This window comes from Schistocerca piceifrons, chromosome 8 (assembly GCF_021461385.2).
Source record: "Schistocerca piceifrons isolate TAMUIC-IGC-003096 chromosome 8, iqSchPice1.1, whole genome shotgun sequence".
NCBI classification, from domain to species: Eukaryota; Metazoa; Arthropoda; class Insecta; order Orthoptera; family Acrididae; genus Schistocerca; species Schistocerca piceifrons.
The window spans coordinates 320,761,495-320,781,590 of NC_060145.1; positions in this window are offsets into that span (position 1 = coordinate 320,761,495).

Sequence of the window (20,096 nt, forward strand, 5' to 3'; positions counted from 1 at the left end):
TTCCGCTAATGAGTTCATTTCGGAAAACATGCCTGCTGAAACGTGCTGAATTCCTGGTAATGGCTATTTGCCTGCGCGCATCGATATTGCATCCTCTCGGCCGGTAATAAAGTTCTTCATTAACTTAACAACTGGAACAAAAGCTTTCACACCAGTTCTAAATCAGCCCCACGCGCTGCGCAACTTCCAGGCCATTCTTCCGGACCGGCAGTGACGGTGCGATTCTTCAGCTTCGCTACTTGTATACCAAAGAGTCAGGGGACGAGCTAATATATAAAATTAAGAGGGATAGTCACAATGTAATAAATAGTACATCGAAAAATTTAAGTTGTGACCTTGAAACTTGCTTTTAGTCCTTCTCTACATACTCATCTTCAATGTGACCTATTATTTTCCGACGATGGATTATATGGCTGAGACTTGTTTGTAGAAGTCTGCATTTAGTCCGTTTCATGAAATGTCCCACCTCGAAAATCACTTCGCCATCACTCACCATGCAATTGTTTCTTCACCGAAGGAAAGAGGAAGGAGTTGCTTAGTGCTTTGCTCTGTATAGTATGACTTCTAACTGTCTCTCATCGCCCACCACTGGAATGATGAAACGAGAGGCGGCTAGTTCTTTTCTTTATCAGTCCTCTGGCGGTTTGATAAGGTCACAACGACTTTCTCTTCTGTGCTAATCTCTTCACCTCAGATGAACACTTACATACAACGTCCTCAGTTACATGTTGGCTACATTCCAATCTCTGTACCTCCACTCCCTTTTCCTCTACAGCTTCTGCACTCTATGACTGCCTCTAACACCATGGAAGTAATTCCTTGATTTCTGAACACATGACGAATCATTTTGACCCTTCTTTTAATCAGTACTTTGCAAATTATCTTTTTTTCCTCATCGATCCTGCAGAGAACATTCACTTCCTAAAGTCTGAGGGACTCAACCTGTGACCCTTCTGGTCTGACTGCTCGCAGAGGCGAAGCTTTCGTTCGCTTGCGGCACTATGACGGGAAGGGTGTCAAGACCATCGCCCCCACTGACTTTTGCACCTAGGAAAGATCACCGGTACTGAATTTGATAGTAGCCTGAGTGGACGTGGTACAGTCTTCGAGAGACTGGAACGAAAAAAACAAATGCCCCTCACCTTTATGGGACGAACGGGGGAGCACTACGTCCCGAGTCTAGTGCTCTACTTACTTCTTTCTTTTTCAAAATGTAGGTCATTAACTTTATTTAACTGTTGCTATAATTGTTGAAAAAGAAAAAAAAGTGAAACTGTACCGGCAGCGAGATAGGATCGAACCCATATCGGCGGCATGACCATCTAACACACTATTTTTTTTTACTAAATTTATCCTCGCATACTCTAAATTTTAAAGAGGAGGCCCCAAAAGAAAAAAAAAGAAAAAAAAAGAATGAATGAATCGCTCTCAGTCTCACCAGCACGTCCTCGCAGAGACTGGCGATCACCTTCGACATCAGCGGGAAAGAAAATTCCGCGTGGTGGCGACGTATCAGCAGATCAACTATGCACCTTTCCTCAGATGGGTGTATGGAGAATCGCTGAGGGGATGGAATATGTAAAGTGGAGGAAGGGTCATATGTCAACTGCTCCTTGCATGGATGATCCAGCTGCGAGGAGGGTAATGGGAAGCGTCTCGGAGAAATTTCGAGAAATATTGTTGCTACTTTGGGTTCTTGACAACTGCAGAATATCCGCCGTTGCCAAGTGGTAAACGCCAGAGACCACAGAGGTTATCGTGGTAGACACACTCTGGCATAGGATACTCTAATAATTGAAAACAGAACTTCAGATTGCATGGTGTGTGTGTCTGTGTGTGTGTGTGTGTGTGTGTGTGTGTGTGTGTGTGTGTGTGTGTGTAGGGTTATTCCTCTTGCCAATGCGGCACCGTTAAGGCCGGCGGCAGAGGTGTTAGATCAGATTAAATGGTGTGGTTGATGTAACTACAAACGTCTCTCGCCGGAAATGCTGTGCATCTTGGGTTAACTTAGAGAATCACCCGGTGCTGACGTATTGGCAATCTAGCCGCCAACCTGATCATACAACAGAAAACTTTCTGTGAGGACATTAACAGAATTATAAATTCAGACAACATTAGTAGCAATAGTACGAACTGTTTACATCCTTAGGAACACTCCGCCCGTTTTTTAATCTAAAAATCAAAATTTTCTGGACTGATTAATGGTATTTTCTTAACCCTCTTACCATCTCTGATTTTACATTGGTGAGTGCTATGAAATCATACTTTTTATACTGGCATGCGACATTTTCTTTAAACTGCCATATATCACGCTGGATTGAATTTAAAAGTCTGAAAAATGCAATTTATCCAAAAAGTATGTAGTGTTTACTGGGTTTGCACAGATATATAACTTATTCACTTTAAATTGTTTACAATAGGCCAAATAAAACGTTTCTCTTAAAATAACATAAATCTGATTTTTTTTTTGCCGAACCTGACATTGCACATTACTTCAAGAAGGATCGTTAATCCAAATAAAATCTAGCTTAAAGAAGGATCGTTAATCCAAATAAAATCTAAATAAATTTCTGCTTAAAGCGACATAACAGTAACCTAATTATTATTACTTTTTAGATAGATAATATACATAATTTCTGGAGAGTACATTACAGAATGCCCCAAGTGTGGTACATAACATTTTTGCTTAAGGGAAACCATGACTCACTTAACATATTGGCAAGAACGTCTTTGTAACTTCCTGAACTGCTGCTACTTCTATTAAAGTACTCTATAACTAATATTTGCCAATAGCACATGAATTTTGTAGCCCAAGTGTTCTCTCCCTAAGTGGACTCATTTTTTTTTTTTAAATTATCACGAAAGCGGGTGAAATAAATACAACGCAAACATTGACTTAAAGAAAAAGTAACATGAAAACAATATTAAATAACGACACTACAAAAAAATATGGAAAAGCATCATGTAAAAATATTACAGAGCACGATATCAGCACACGTAAATACCATTGTCTGCGTCTATCTCTCTCCCAGTGGCTCCTTTATCTGCCATTGATTTACAGCATACTGCTACTGTCTCCTTTCCCACTTATACTCTCTCCTTTTGCCTTTCTTTCCCACTATCATTGTCTCCACCATTCCTCGGCAGCTAAACAATTCTGGGGGCTCAAATTCATTTTCCCCCTATACCGACGTATTTTAAATTTCGGGCCGAAATGCTGCCTCTCCTAGATCTTCGTGTCAAAGCCCGCCGGTCTGGGAGGGCCCAGACCCCACAAGCCTATGTATGGTCTCCGTTCATCTGTATTATCATTTTCACTGTCTCCTTTCTCTTTTGCACCCACTACTTCTATCTCTTTTCATCTCTCTTTCTTCTCTCTCTTCTACCATCATGGTCTGTGTGCAACTCATTTTCAGCACAAAATAACGCGAATACGTTCGCATGCCAACATTTTTGGTGAAGAAAGTGAAGTGAGGATTGGGGCAACTGGGTCCCAAATTTTGTGTCACAGTCTTAAAGAGGAACATATTAGTCTTTCTTCTATTCCGACAGTAGCATTTTTCGCTGGTTCCTTTCTTTGCTGCTTGTATAGCATAATACAAATTTTATAGTTAATAAGGTCTTAACAGTTTATTTATATAGTCGGACACACTTATATACAGGTACTTCGAGACATTTTCTTCTAGATACTATGCTCGACGATCTTAACCATTTGTACCTTAAACGAGTAAAAGAGATATTAATATATTTTACTGAATTTTCAGTCTGTACAGTTTTAGATAACTCTTGGCGGTCATTTTAAGTTCTTTTCAGGCCTTTTATGGCCCTTTTTAGCTCATATTTTGGCACGGCAAAAGACCACTTTGGGTATATCTCTATAAACGTAAAGTGCACATTGTACAGAGAGAGGGCACCATAAAGTTTTATTGGTGAAAAAGTTCTGCCTAAAAACGTAGTTTAGTGACCTCAGAACTGTTACTATCACCCAAGAACTCTTGGCATTTTTTTTAGTATGTCAGTTAAAACTACATTTACGCCTCAAAGCCAATATTATGTGCGTATTTACGAGCATAAATATGGTAACTTTGAAGCTCTGAACCTCGATAACGAATAAAAATATGGAAAAAGTTCAGTGCTCTCCGCGAACATCACCATAAAAAATACGTTAAAAATTTTGTCTATCTGGCGTGCAAAAAATTACGGAAGTGACCAACTCACAGTTGGTAGTTCTGTTTCCGAAAAATCGTGTTTTCTCGGGTGAATCTTGATAAGGAATACAGATTTTCTAAAACGGAACAATGGCATTTCTAAATCAACGTCAAAAAATGTACAATTAAAATCTGACCCATTTAGTATGACTATGTATCTAGATAATAGAAGCCCATGCTGCAAATTCGTTTTTTGCGGTTTTCTGCATAAGTATGGTAACACTGAATCTCCGGATAACGACAACGGATAATGATGTCGAAAAAAGCTTCGAAGTTGTCAGGGAAAATCATCTTAAGAACACATGATAAAAATTTCGACGGTTGCCATGAATAGAAATGATAGAAGTGGCCATCCGCACAGTTGGTACGTCTCGTACCAAAATCTCATGGTTTCTTGAAGCTTTCACAGGAATCGCCCATGAATAAATGGTACTTTTATAAGCCACCTAAAGTTCACCCTGGATCACACCTAATGCACAAGAACCAACCGATTTGTTTAATTTTTCTGAGCTGCAGGTAGTGTGCAATGTTTAAAGTTTGACCCTGTACTGTAGGATAGCTGCAGTATGCTCGTTCTTCCGATAGATGTAAAAAACTGTCAGTAGGCCGGGGCTATCTGAAACACTTGGCCCCTCATTTCTGTGATCAATAGAATCCGAGATATGATCCCTTGAAAAATCGCATTTTACACTCCTGGAAATTGAAATAAGAACACCGTGAATTCATTGTCCCAGGAAGGGGAAGCTTTATTGACACAGTCCTGGGGTCAGATACATCACATGATCACACTGACAGAACCACAGGCACATAGACACAGGCAACAGAGCATGCACAATGTCGGCACTAGTACAGTGTATATCCACCTTTCGCAGCAATGCAGGCTGCTATTCTCCCATGGAGACGATCGTAAAGATGCTGGATGTAGTCCTGTGGAACGGCTTACCATGCCATTTCCACCTGGCGCCTCAGTTGGACCAGCGTTCGTGCTGGACGTGCAGACCGCGTGAGACGACGCTTCATCCAGTCCCAAACATGCTCAATGGGGGACAGATCCGGAGATCTTGCTGGCCAGGGTAGTTGACTTACACCTTCTAGAGCACGTTGGGTGGCACGGGATACATGCGGACGTGCGTTGTCCTGTTGGAACAGCAAGTTCCCTTGCCGGTGTAGGAATGGTAGAACGATGGGTTCGATGACGGTTTGGATGTACCGTGCACTATTCAGTGTCCTCTCGACGATCACCAGTGGTGTACGGCCAGTGTAGGAGATCGCTCCCCACACCATGATGTCGGGTGTTGGCCCTGTGTGCCTCGGTCGTATGCAGTCCTGATTGTGGCGCTCACCTGCACGGCGCCAAACACGCATACGACCATCATTGGCACCAAGGCAGAAGCGACTCTCATCGCTGAAGACGACACGTCTCCATTCGTCCCTCCATTCACGCCTGTCGCGACTCCACTGGAGGCGGGCTGCACGATGTTGGGGCGTGAGCGGAAGACGGCCTAACGGTGTGCGGGACCGTAGCCCAGCTTCATGGAGACGGTTACGAATGGTCCTCGCCGATACCCCAGGAGCAACAGTGTCCCTAATTTGCTGGGAAGTGGCGGTGCGGTCCCCTACGGCACTGCGTAGGATCCTACGGTCTTGGCGTGCATCCGTGCGTCGCTGCGGTCCGGTCCCAGGTCGACGGGCACGTGCACCTTCCGCCGACCACTGGCGACAACATCGATGTACTGTGTTGAGGAATTCGGCGGTACGTCCACCCGGCCTCCCGCATGCCCACTATACGCCCTCGCTCAAAGTCCGTCAACTGCACGTACGGTTCACGTCCACGCTGTCGCGGCATGCTACCAGTGTTAAAGACTGCGATGGAGCTCCGTATGCCACGGCAAACTGGCTGACACTGACGGCGGCGGTGCACAAATGCTGCGCAGCTAGCGCCATTCGACGGCCAACACCGCGGTTCCTGGTGTTTCCGCTGTGCCGTGCGTGTGATCATTGCTTGTACAGCCCTCTCGCAGTGTCCGGAGCAAGTATGGTGGGTCTGACACACCGGTGTCAATGTGTTCTTTTTTCCATTTCCAGGAGTGTAGTTCGCTGCTTTTAGGAACATATTGGTAGCGGTGATTTTCGTAACACACAACAAATACAAGCTTCACTGGTGGCGCTCCTGTATGGAGATGAAACTAACACAGAGTACCTGGAAGGCGATCTACTCAGTAGAGCAACATAGCTTTGCCAGATAACTCGCAGTGTTGTCAGTGTCACACACCTCGTATTTCTAATAATGAACTTTAATTAAGTCTTCCGTGACACTGATAATAACTCATTTGGTTGCTGCTATTGTCAGTAGTGGTTACTACTCCGAGTTCTGCGGACTTTTAAAGGAAAATGTACAATGATATTTGAAACGAAAAATATTTGGTTGAAGCATTAACGACTGCGATAGTTTGGTACAACATATGAAATAAAATTTAGACTGGTGCAACACAATAAATTTTAGATTGCTGCGGTCGGTAGCAGTCGAAATTACGAAAATGATGAGTTTTACCGGTATGTGTTGAGGGGAGCTATGGGGCTCAGCAACAAATTGACGGGCTAGATCACGGCCGCTTGTATTAGAGGTACTGCCTTGACCCTTATTCAACACTCGTGTAAGCAAATACACCCTCGGTAACTGATGAACAGTCGTAAGAATTTATCAAGTCAGAAAGCTGGGCCACCACATTACCGCATCCTCTTTTTCCCTCCTTTCCATTTTTAAATATTTATTTTGAAGAGAAATACATCTCTGGGGGTGGGGGAGGGGGCGGCAGCCCGGCAGTCCTACCATTTTGTAGGGGTGTCAGCGAGAAAAGATTTCGAAGAAGTCTGAAATTACATGCAAAGTTTGTTAGAAGTCTCCAAGTGCATTCTCATCTTCTGGATGAATGAAGTGCAGGTATCTGCGCGCCGTCAGTTAACGCTGCTTCAACATAAACACACAGTTTGTGTCTTAGTTGTCTTATCGTGATAAATTTTGAACATAAGATTATTCCTCTTAATGTGTGGATTATGGCAGAATTTTAGACTTTTAAATTCACTCAGTAATTGCGTGAAATACTGAAAATCTATATTTTACGCGTCCACGTCCGGTGAGGGAAAGAGGAAAGCCTCAGACTTACTGTTCCTGGTACGCAATAGGGTAGTAACATGACGTGTACTACGCTACCTGATGTCACTTAACGGCTGCATGGCTGCGAGACTCCTGTAGAGACAGAGGAAGTTCTGCTGACACGAGTTCTGGCCTCTGCACTGGAAACTGAAGACACACCAGGTGGGATGGAGAATTACAAGGTAACAACGATGGAGTGTTGGACTGCATCCTTACTGTTCTGTGTGTACAGTATACTGAGTTCTTTTTTGTTTTGGAAGAATATAAACGCGTAATCTTTAAGTGTTAATACCAAGAAATGGATGTTCAGCTATGTTTCCTTTCTAATTCTTACCTCATAATTGTACTGGGTCACGCCTAATCCAATTCCTCAAGCAGAAGTGGGTAAGTTAAACATCTCAACTGAATCCGTCGTAGAACGAAAACGCTACGTTTCCGGACATAGGTTACCAGTCAAAATATTGTGTACTAGCCGGCCGGAGTGGCCGAGTGGTTCTAGGCTCTACAGTTTGGAACCACGCGACCGCTAAGGTCGCAGGTTCGAATCCTGCCTCGGGCATGGATGTGTGTGATGTCCTTAGGTTAGTTAGGTTTAAGTAGTTCTAAGTTCTAGGGGACTCATGACCTCAGAAGTTAAGTCCCATAGTGCTCAGAGCTATTTGAACTATTGTGTACTCACTCCCCTCTACAAGTCCTGCAAGTTTGTAACGGTAATTTTCGAACATCCTGTAGATTACCATTTAATAGGAAGCCAATATTTTTTACCACTTTCTGCATAATGCTTCGTCACGTGACTACACTTCCTTTCAGTCCATGGTTACAAGGTTTCAACTAATTCCAAGGAGTGAACTTCTGTTTGATGCAGTATTGTCGCTCAAGTACTGAATGGTAGCGTATTCTCTAAACGTTCGTCTGCATGCCAGTTACCACTGCTATATCGCAATCGCCACATCGTTGAGTAACACTCTCAGGCTTCCTCAACAATGCCATCAGACCTTATACCCTACACGTTTCCCCTTTTATTGCTCTCTAGGAATCTGCTCAAAACGGGTCAGCATTTAACAATAAAATTCATTGTACTGCAAACAGTTTCAGGCGCAACGTTTTCCCTCAGATATATTTTGCCTCGAGCCAGAATTACGTTTACTCCATCATTAAACAAGTAGAAAAAACTATTTTTGTTTATAATTTCATGCTTACTGTTTCATAAGATTTTTTGTAACGTTTTAAATTGTTCAAAAATGCAGATTATAAGCAAACATTTTTATTCAATACATCAATGCAATACAACATCGGTGTTTACATTAAGATATAGAACATACAAATAAAATGTTATAAATTACCAAGTGGTACAATTACCACACAGAAACGTAGAATAAAATTTACTGTAGAGGTGGTATGGAGTAAAAGCATATAGTTAATTAAGTCTTTCTATTGGCTTGAACATCTGAAATTTCCTTTTCATTGCAGTTAAATTTATGATTTCATTTTCGGGGTCGTCAAAATGTATCAAAAACCTCGCCCTTATTCTGGGACCGCTGTGGGACGGAAGCGAGCTATCCACGCACTCTGGAGTGATAGGTTGAAAAACTATCTAATAGCAGTTACAGATGAAATATTGCCGTTGCTAACGCTTCCGCTATTTTCCAAAATGTAGATTACTTGAATAAGCAAATCTGGCCATTACTTCGACCGCAGCGTTTGCCTTTGATTTTGGCATTGTGTAGAAACATTATTTCTTTACTAATATTGTAAATATTGATTCATTTTTATACTGGTACAGAAGAGAAACCATAGACGCCTCTTCTCTTTTTTTTACTCCGGCTGGCCTGTGATACATAATAATAACATATTTTAGGACAAATAAGGAATAAGTTCATTGAGTATACACCTCATATACGGCCTAGAGCTAAGGTCTCCAGACGAAATGAGTCAGATGGCGAGATAATTAAGTACATCAATTAAGCTGTTGTTCACATTATTTATGATGTGCACAATTATCGTTCTGGAATAGGCACAGTGGTCCGCGACATGCGCCACTAACCGGATCTCAAATGACAACTACATTGCCCCGGCATGTCGTGGCAACTGCTGCGAACCACCGACAGTTTTACAGTAGGATTACCGATTATGTTTAACGACCTAAGCCTGTCATACCTTGGGGAGTTCAGTCTTGTTGGCATATGATCGACACATTATTACGGCGTAGGGTCCATTTCGTGGTGCCACAGCCGTGTTGTTAACACGTAGGACAAACGGCACCACTTGCACAGTTTAATACTCCTTCAGTGTTCAGCTTCGTGCGACATGTTTAAAATATCACGTCCATTATCATGCATAATATTTGAAACAAGTAACGGCCATGACCGGTTTCCATACCTCCATGCGATGCCAAAAGAGATATCAGTAATATGATGGCACATAACAAGTATCCAGTGTTATTTACATAAAGAGCCAGTTATGCCATTAATTTATTGCCGTGGAATAATTAGTACTGATGTTTCCAAGCATTTACGAAGAAATATGTGTCTCTGCAGCTTCGCCGACTAAGGCGAGTGCTCCCATTTGTTAAAGGACCAGTTGCCTGAAACATTGTTTCGTTCATGAGGAACATGCATTGAGGTGACAGGAGTCACGAGATACATACACAGAGGGCGGTAGCATCGCATACACAATGTGTAATAGAGCAGTGCACTGGCGGAGCTGTAATTTGTACTCAGATGATTCATTTGAAAAGGTTTCCGACGTGATTATGGCCGCACTACCGGGATTAACAGACTTTGAACGCGGAATGCAGCTAGACCCATAGGATATTCCATTTTGGAAATAGTTACGGAATTCAATATTCCGAGATCCACAGTGTAAAGGGTGTGCCGAGAATACCAAATTTCAGGCATTACCTCTCACCACGGACAAACCAGTGGCCGACGACCTTGACTTAACGACAGATAGCAGCGATATTTGCATGGAATAATCAGTGCTAACACACAAGCAACGATGTGTGGAACTACCGGAAGAATCAATATGGGTCCCGTCAGCACAATGCGGTGCAATCTGGCATTAATTGGCTGTGGCAGCAAACGACCGACGCGAGTGCCTTTGTTAACAGCACGACATCGCCTGCAGCGCCTTTCCTGGGTTCGTGATTATGTCGTTTATACCCTAGACGTCTGGAAAACCGTGGCCTGGTCAGATGAGCTGATGGTAGGGTTCAAGTGTGGCACAGACCCCACGAAGCCATGGTACCAATTCTCAACAAGGCAATGTGCAAGCTGGTGGTGGCTCCATAACGGTGTGACCTGAATCGACATGCAATGGATGGGGGTCCTCTGGTCTAACTCAACTGATAATTGACTGAAATTGGTTGTGTTCGGTTACTTGGAGACCATCTGTAGCCATTCATAGACTTCATTTTTCCAAACAATGGGGGAATTGGATGACAATGACACCGGGCCAAAATTGTTCACGATTTGTTTAAAGAACGTCCTGGACAATTCGAGCTTCTGATCTGGCCATCTGATCGCACGATATGAATCCCATCGAAAATTTATGGGACGGTCACATATCTTTTTCAGATGTGCTATATGCAGTCTGAAATGAAGAAAATATGATAATACGGGCTACTCGTTGTACATGAAACAGGACCCACAGTTTACTGACAGTAGTATTTATGTGGCAAGCAGCAACAACATCTGCCAACAGGAGGCTGTCGTATAACCTACGGTGCGTGCAGCAGTAACTTCATAGGGCAATAAGCGAAGCATTTAGCTGAAGGTATTTCTGTCGGAAAACGTTTGATACCATCCGCTGTATATTAATTCCCAAACTATAGTACTAAACGACGGTAAGTTCGTAGCTCAGGCACCACAGCCGACAATAAGACTGTTATGATGTCTATATAGATGTTCCAGATAAGCGGAAAACATGTTTTAACAAATTATTAAGTGAAACTCTCCACCCGAACAGGTCGTGCCACCCTCAGCCCACAGGCGCCACTGGATACGGATACGGAGGGGCATGTGTCAGCACACCGCTCTCCCGACCATATATCAGTTTACGACACCGGAGCCGCTACTTCTCAAACAAACAGTTCCTCAGTTTGCCCCACAAGGGCTGAGTGCACTCCACTTGCCAACAGCGCTGGGCAGACTGGTTGGTCACCCATCCAAGCGCTAGCCCAGCCCGACAACGCTTAACTTCGGTGATCTGACGGGAACCGGTGTTACCACTGCGGCACAGCCTGTTGGCAATTATTAACTGGTGAAAGTAAAAACGATAGGGCCTAAAATACTCCCTAAGAGGCAATCTGAAACAAAATATTCATGGCTAAAAGCGATAACATTCCTATCGAGTAAGGGTTAACACTTACATGATGTGTAAGGCAGAATGGTGAACAGCTTGAGGAAGACATTTTGTACGTTACTGTGATTAAATTTACTCAGGTGTTAACCTACATACAAACCAACAGGCGATTTATTGAAGCAAAACATATGTTTATAGGATTGTTGCTGGTGTGTTGATCTTTACATTCGATCACATAGCCTGATGACTTACACAGTGTTACTCTCGCAACGGATTTCAGTAAACTTATACACGACACAATTTTATTTACTTTCAAAGTTTGATATAACGTGCGTCATCTTATTTTGAGGGTCAGGTTTACATCATTACCTTCCGCAATATTTGCTGACATTAAAGTTTCTTTCTAAGACAGCAATTTTCTTCTAATTTCAAGACTGGAATAGTTACTGTTCAATGCATTTAATCGAAGAACTCTGCCAATCCATGAAATAATATTACACATTTTGTGATTGCATCGGAAGCACTTTTGAAATGATTAAGAACTGAACCTAGATGCTGAATAATTTTAGGCATATTTAACATTTTGAAAATACCTTTTACTTCCACGAGAAATTCTATCAGTTCTTTCACACCGTCTGCTTCACTGACAATCTTCGTTTTCTCTGCATTTCCTGACCGATCATTAGAACGACCTGTATCTTGGCTCGTATTGAACTTCCGCTGTGAAAGGGGAGGAAATTGCAGTTTGTCGTTTACATCAGGCTTTCCCTGGGAATTAACGTCACTGTTTTCGTGCAAGTCGTATTCGTGAACTTTGACATATTTCTTTGCGTTCGGCGCAGGGTGTGTTTCTATCCGCCGTCCGTAACCAGTGTACATATTTTCAATACCAACCTGAACGTCAGTAGGAGAACGTCTTAACGGACTTGGTAAATCAGTTGATCTCGCAGCCGTGTTCCCGTGAAATGCGCTGTCATTGCCTTTCGCCGCCCTCTTGCACGTCCTAGCTACGTGGCCCAGACGGCGGCAACAGTAGCAACGTATACCTCTCGGACCATTTCTGCGTAGATCTTCCCACTGTGCTGGGCAGTTACATACCTTTCGTCTTGCGTAAACATCCTTCTTCGTAATACCATTCACAAAGGCTACTACAAAAATCGGCAAGAGAACTTCAATTTCTGGACAGTTATCTTCCCGTCTGGCGAGTTGTCGAACAGAGATAGTTTCCAGACCTTGGCTGTTCAAGTCAGACGCTACCTCCTCAGGAGTGAAACAAACTGGAACGTTCTTCAGCACCATTTTCAGATTCACATTCACGGTATCCCCGGGAGAGGTTTTGGCACTTGATAAGCGATTACTGGTATTTTTGTGATCATTAACACTAGCACTTCGCACTGTCACGGTATCACTCGCGTATTTCACTACAAAGTCGTTGTCAGCTGAATGTCTCTGTTTTTGGACGAGCGAACGACTGGGCAATTTCGTAGAGTTGGAACAGCAGGTTCGGCACGTCCTGGTGCAATCTTTAGCAAGTACTTCAATGCCTTCGTCGCCCTCTTCGCACAAACTGCTGTACTTGTTGCAGACGCTCACACTGTAGACGTCCTCAAATGGCTGATGTCTGTCTCGAAAGAGGGAGCAGGGTGATCTCGTTTTCCTTGACATGACAGTCCGTTGAATACTGCTGAGATGCTCGTTCCTGGGCTTTGTAGCTGTTCCGATGTCTCTTGTGCCAAGTGCCACTACACTTAAATTTGTGTTGACTTTTGGTGGCCCTTCGTGGCTTGTGACAAAAATGTTATGCTTCTGTGCAATTGAACCCGCACGTTAAATATTGACGTATGACGAATTACTTTGCGATAAAGGCTGCAGTTTCGCTGCGATTTGCCAATGTGTGCCACTGTTGCGAAGAGAGCTCCGTGCGTAACAGCTGACAGGCAGCTCACTGCACGCGAGCACAGGGAGTAGCGATCTCGCGGGAGCTCACGTTTGTTATAGTAGTAAACACCCGTCGTTGTCAGCCATGGTTTTCGCCAGCCGCAGTCGACAAACACAGGTGCGCAGGGACTGTGCGCTCTGTCACCAGCTGACGTCACACCAGATGCAGACGCAGGCAGCAATGCCGCCATCCACACCAATTAGGGCAGCGGCACACAGCGAAAATTTACAACAGTGGTTCCTTCCGTAACCTACAGGAATAATGAAACGCGTTCAACGTAACATTATTTTTATATATTTGTGTCAAATTTTTTCTCCTCTGTGCCATCATCATCACCATCTCAGAGTAGTTTTTCCACCCTACGTCCTCAGTTATTAATCGATGTACTCCATTCTATGTCTTCCCACACATTTTTTACCCTCTGTAGCACCCTCTAGTACTATGGAAATTATTCCCTGATGTCTTACCAAATGTCACATCACCCTGTCCCTTCCTTTTCTCAGAGTTTTTCAAATATTCCTTTTCTAGCCGATTGTGCAGAGAAACTCCTCATTCCTTACCTTATCAGTACACCTAATCTTCAACATTTTTCGGGACCACCACATTCAAACGCTTCGATTATCTGCTGTCCTGGATTTCCCAACGTCCGTGATTCACTGCCATACAATTATGTGCCTCAAACTTAAGTTCTCGTCATATTATGGTTGGTTTTTGACGCTAGCAAACTTATTTTTATCCAGAATTCATTCTTTTCCAGTGCTAGTCTGCTTTCCATGTCCTCTTAGCTTCGTCCATCATACGTTATTTTGCTCCCCAGATAACAGACTTCCATCATCTGCTTCGTCGTCCCCAATTTCCGTGTTATTTCATCACTAGGTTCGTTCCTGCTGGTCCTCATCACTTTTTTCTCTCTTCATCTGTCCATACTCCGTTCTCAGTATATGGTTCATTTCGTTCAATAAGTTCTTTAACACTTACTCAAGTCTTCTGAGGATTATCGAATCTTACCGTTGACATTAGCCAGACCTGAATTTTAATGCCGCTCCTGGACCCATCTTTTATTTCCATCACTTCTTCTTTGATGTTCAGATTGAACAGTGTGGAAGAAAGACTACACCCTTGTCTTACACCAATTTTAATCATAGCACTTCGTTCTTCGTCTTCCATTTTTATTGGTCCTTATTCTTTCCTATAGATATTCTACACAAGCCGCTACCCACAGCTGTGCTCACATATCGGTAGCTTTATTATGATGAGTGGGTTGGTGAGTAAGTAAGTCAGTGTGCATGCAATAACATCAGCTGCCCTCACGTGTGTACCTGTTCAGATAAGCTTGGCTCATGATGTGCGCCCCACTGTCCCAACTCCCAAGGTGTCCCCACTATGGCACGCAAAGTGCCGCTGCTGAGCAGTGCATTCAGAGGACCATGGGCAGGAGAGCACGTCTATGTATCATGCTGTTGAAGTGACTATACGTTATACAATATGGATATTATGGTTCAAAATGGTTCAAATGGCTCTGAGCACTATGGGACTCAACATCTTAGGTCATCAGTCCCCTAGAACTTAGAACTACTTAAACCTAACTAACCTAAGGACATCACACACACCCATGCCCGAGGCAGGATTCGAACCTGCGACCGTAGCAGTCCCGCGGTTCCGGACTGCAGCGCCAGAACCGCTAGACCACCGCGGCCGGCGGATATTATGCAACAAGTAGTGTGGAAGTATATTTTAGTGTTAGCACTGTACTCATTACTTCAGATCGTGTCATGTAGAACATATCAAACAATAAAAGCATTTTGACACATATGACGAAGATCAAAAGTCAAAGAGTAAATACACTGTAAGGAAGAAAATAACCGACGCAGCGTGAAATAATTATCCGAATGGGACTGAAATCGGTAGATGTGATATACACGTAGAGAGAAACAAATGAATAAAATTTCAGGATAATTGTCTGATTTATTCAAGACAAAGAGCTTCACAAATTGAGAAAATAGATAACACGTTGGTCCACCTCTGGTCGTTATTCAAGCAGTTATTCAGCTTGGGAGTGATTGATAGATTTGTCGGACGTGCCCCCGAGGGATATTGTGCAAATTCTGTTCAGCTGGCGAGTTAGATCGTCAAAATCTAGAGATGGTTGGAGGGCCTAGCCCGTAATGCTCTAATTGTTCTTAGCTGGGGGGAGATCCGGCGACCTTGCTGGCCAAGGTAGGGTTTGGCAAGCACGAAGACAAACAATAGAAACCTCACCTTGTATGGGCAGATATTATCTCGCTGAAATTAAGAACAGGGTGGTTTGCCACGGAGTGCAACAAACGGGGCGTAGAATATCGTCGATGTACTGCACTGCTGTAAGGGTGCTGCAGATGAGAAGCAAAAGAGTCCTGCTATGAAAAACAAAATGACACCCCAGTCCATCTAATCAGTCCTGGTTGTCAGATCGTAGGGCGCACGACAGACATGATGGTAACTGTGCATGGTGTCTCCAGATGAGTCTTCGCCCATCATCGGGGCTCATTCCGAAGCGGGACTCACTACTGGAGATAAGTCTACTCCAGTGTGATGTCCTTAGGTTAGTTAGGTTTACGTAGTTCTAAGTTCTAGGGGACCCATAGTGCTCAGAGCCACTTGAACCATTTGAACCAGTTATTGAGATTCCAACCAAAGACGTGTGTGGGGACGCCCCGGACAGGGCTGTCGCCAACCGTATGGCCTGACAACCAGCAGAGACGGTCTGGAATACCATTTTTCTCGTAGTGGGAGCCCTTTGGTTGTCATCCGCTGCACCCTTGCAGCCCTGCGGTATATCGACGATACTCTACGTCCCGTTTTGTTGCCCTCCATGGAAAACCATCCTGGGCTTACATTTCAGCAAGATAATGACCGCCTCCACACGGTGAGAGTTTCCACTGCTTTTCTTTGTTCTTGCTAAACCCTGCCTCGTCCAGCAAGGTCTGCAGATCCCTCCCCAGTTTTGGCATCGTTTGGAGCATTATAGGAAAAGCCCTTCAACCTTCTCGAGATTTTGGCAATGCGTTAATTGGGCAGAATTTGGCACGATACCCCTCAGAATGACATCCAACAACTCTGTCAATCAAGGCCAAGTCGAATAAGTGTTTGCATAAATGCCAGAGGTGGACCAAGGCGTTATTGACCTGCTCAATTTGTGAAGCTGTTTCTCTTGAAATTGCGAATATTTGTCTATGTATAGCGTATGTGACATCCATCGATTTCCCTCCCATTCGAATAATTCCTTCTTGGTGTGTCATTGTTTCCCCCTTGCAGTGTAGCTTTTACAAACAGTAACCTTTTCTTCTCTCATTCTCTCAATATTTTTTTCAAATGAATAAGTATCTTCTACTACAGACTTTATGAAGTAGTATACATTTCTTCTCTGGATTCAACCTATCTCCAAGACAATTTTTACCTAAATCAGTTGAGTGAGTTGTCGTTAAAACGTAACACACAGATATAATTTCTCATTTATGATATTAGTGTGGATAAAACTTTCATTTACGACATCTTTTTCTCTTGACCTGGTTTTGATGACATACACTCAATATATCTGCAAACTCCTCATGAAAATTCATATAGCAGCTTTGGAGAAACCTGTTCAGACAGACAGACCGACACCTTTATCCATCTTTCCCTATAACTTACACCTATTTTCCTGAGAAAATATTATGCCATTTTACATTGCCAGACGTTTTTTCTGTGTCGAAATATATTGTGCACCTGTATCAACTTTTCCTACGGCTTGCTTCCATTATTAAGTGTAACCTCACAATTTTCTCTCTGGTGCCTTTACCTTACCTAAAGCCAAACTTTTCGTCGCCTAACACATCCTCAGGTTTCTTTTACATTGATCTGTATATTATTCTTGTCAGCCACTAAGCGTTAATGCAACTTAAATCGCTGGATTCGTATCTCTGGGGAAAACTGTAGCCAAGAACTAAACAACAAAAGTAGACTCATTAAGTTTCAGAAATGAAGCCCCTATCATAGAATGAAATGTGTGGTATCATGTTCCAGTACCACCATACAGGTATCTCAGATGTGGCAACCAAATTGCAAGTTCCCATCACACACCGATAGCTGTCGCCTGGGTCTGGTGGACCCAACAGTGCACGCCCACTGAGCCACGCCTCCAGCAGCCCCGAACCATGAGGGCCGTCTGCTGCCGCGATATACGAGGGTGAGTTAAATGAAAACCTTAAATATTTTTTTAAATATTATTTATTGTGCAGAAGTGGTACAAATCTGTATCACTTTTCAACATAATCTCTCCCACGCTCTATGCAAGCCCTCCAGCGCTTACAAACTGCATAAATTCCTTTACAAAAAAAAAATTCTTTTTGAAGTCCGCGCAACCACTCATGCACCGCGTGGCGTACCTCTTCGTCAGAACGGAACTTCTTTCCTCCCATTGCGTCTTTGAGTGGTCCAAACATACGTAAATCACTTTGGGCAAGGTCTGGTGAGTATGGTGTATGAGGAAGACGCTCAAAATCCAGGTGTGTGATTGTTGCAACTGTTGTACGGGCAGTGTGGGGCCTTGCATTATCATGTTGCAAAAGGACACCTGCTGGCAGCAATCCAGGTCGCTCTGACTTGATTGCAGACCACAGATGATTTTTTAGGAGATCTGTGTATGATGCACTGGTGGCAGTGGTCCCTCTAGGCATTTTTGGAACACAACCTACGACCAGCTTAGACACAGAAGTGATGACACTTTCTGCAGGACCTTACCATCATTTTGCAGGACAATGCTCAAGCAAGTACAGTGCAAGCTGTTACTGATTTGTTTGACTGTTGGGGCTGCTAAGTGCTACACCACCTACTGCACTCCCCTGACTTAAGCCCTCGTGAGTTCAACTAATTTTCTAAACTGAAGGAAACACTTCACGGCATTCTCTTCAGAACTGCTACAAATTCGTCGGGCAATAGACCGCGTCGCTCGAACTGTCAACACAACTGGCACTGTTAAGAGTATCCTACGACTTCCACATCGCTGGTAACGGGTTATACACAATGCTGGAGACTAGTTTGAAGATCAGTATAACTTTGGAACACGTATCTATTTTGTACGATCTGTAAATAAATAGTTGCCACTATTAAAGTTCCAACCCTCGTGTATAAGGTTGTCAGTGGTATACGCCAGAATGAGAACATCATGTATTGTTATGCAAACGACTAAAATTGAGTTAACATTTGTTTCCATTTATTTGAATAGGTCTGCAACTTAGCTTCCTCTGTTTTTTCTCGAATTTCGAGGCTTTATAGTGAAAACTTACAATTTACGATTCAGAGTATTGGTTATCGCTGGCTACTACTACGTCCATGTTTCGGACAGCATACAAATCCCACGGCGGAAGGACGTGATCCATGAATCGACCCAGTTTTTCACTTATTTATGAGACTGGAGGTGTTGGTTCAGTAAGGCCGTGTGCCATTGGCCGAAAAAGGTGGTAGGCAGAAGGAGCAATATCTGGGGAATACGGCGGGTGGGGTCGGACGTCCCACGTTAATTTTTCCAAATATGATTTGAGGAGTTTTACGACGTGAAATTGACCCCGTCATTCTGCAAAATTACCTTTCATGTCCATCGCTGTATTCTGATCTTTGTCTTTCATTGCTCGGTCGAAACGTATCAACTGCTCTCAATAACGATCTCCTTTGATTATTTCTGACTGTTTCAGTAACTTCTAAAACCTTCTCTCTTCCACCGCCAAGCCGGTATTCGACGCAAAATCACCTACCTTTCATGATGCATTGAAACCATTCTCTGCTCGTTCTTTCACTAATAGATACCTCACCATATGTATTATCCTGCATTTTATGAGCGCCATCCGCAGGTTTCTCCATGTTAAAGCAGAAAATTAAAACATTCCGCATATAGCGGTAACTGGGCTCGTCAGTTGGCACATTCAGACGTCAGCAGCGAACAATTTTTTGATGCAATCACAAATCGTAAAATATTTTGATGACTTTCTCTTCAGAAATTCCTAAGCTCATATTATGACATTTACGATTCCCCTTCACCACTACTTGCCGCTACTGCCATATATTGCAAAACTGCGGAAGCAAAGCCGGATACCTAAGATAGTACAGCACATTGCTTTCAATAAACTGTGACTGTTATCAGATACGTCAAATATGAACACAAACTAAACTTTATTTCCCCAAAAATATAATAGTATGCTCTTAAACATAAACAGAAAAAATATATTTTACTTTCATATAAGTATTTTCCCTTGGATTTAGTGACTGCCTCACAACCACGAAGCATGTGGTTAATACGTTTTTACAGGTATTGCGATCGTATATGATTCACAAATCCTTAACAACGTTCCAGAGATGTTCCTTTCTCGTTATGTGAACTTTTTTGGATACATCTGTCCACTTCATCCGAGACCATTTCAATAGAATTGCAATCAGGGCTGTGGGACGGCCACGATATATCTTTCAGTGCCATCTGTTTTTG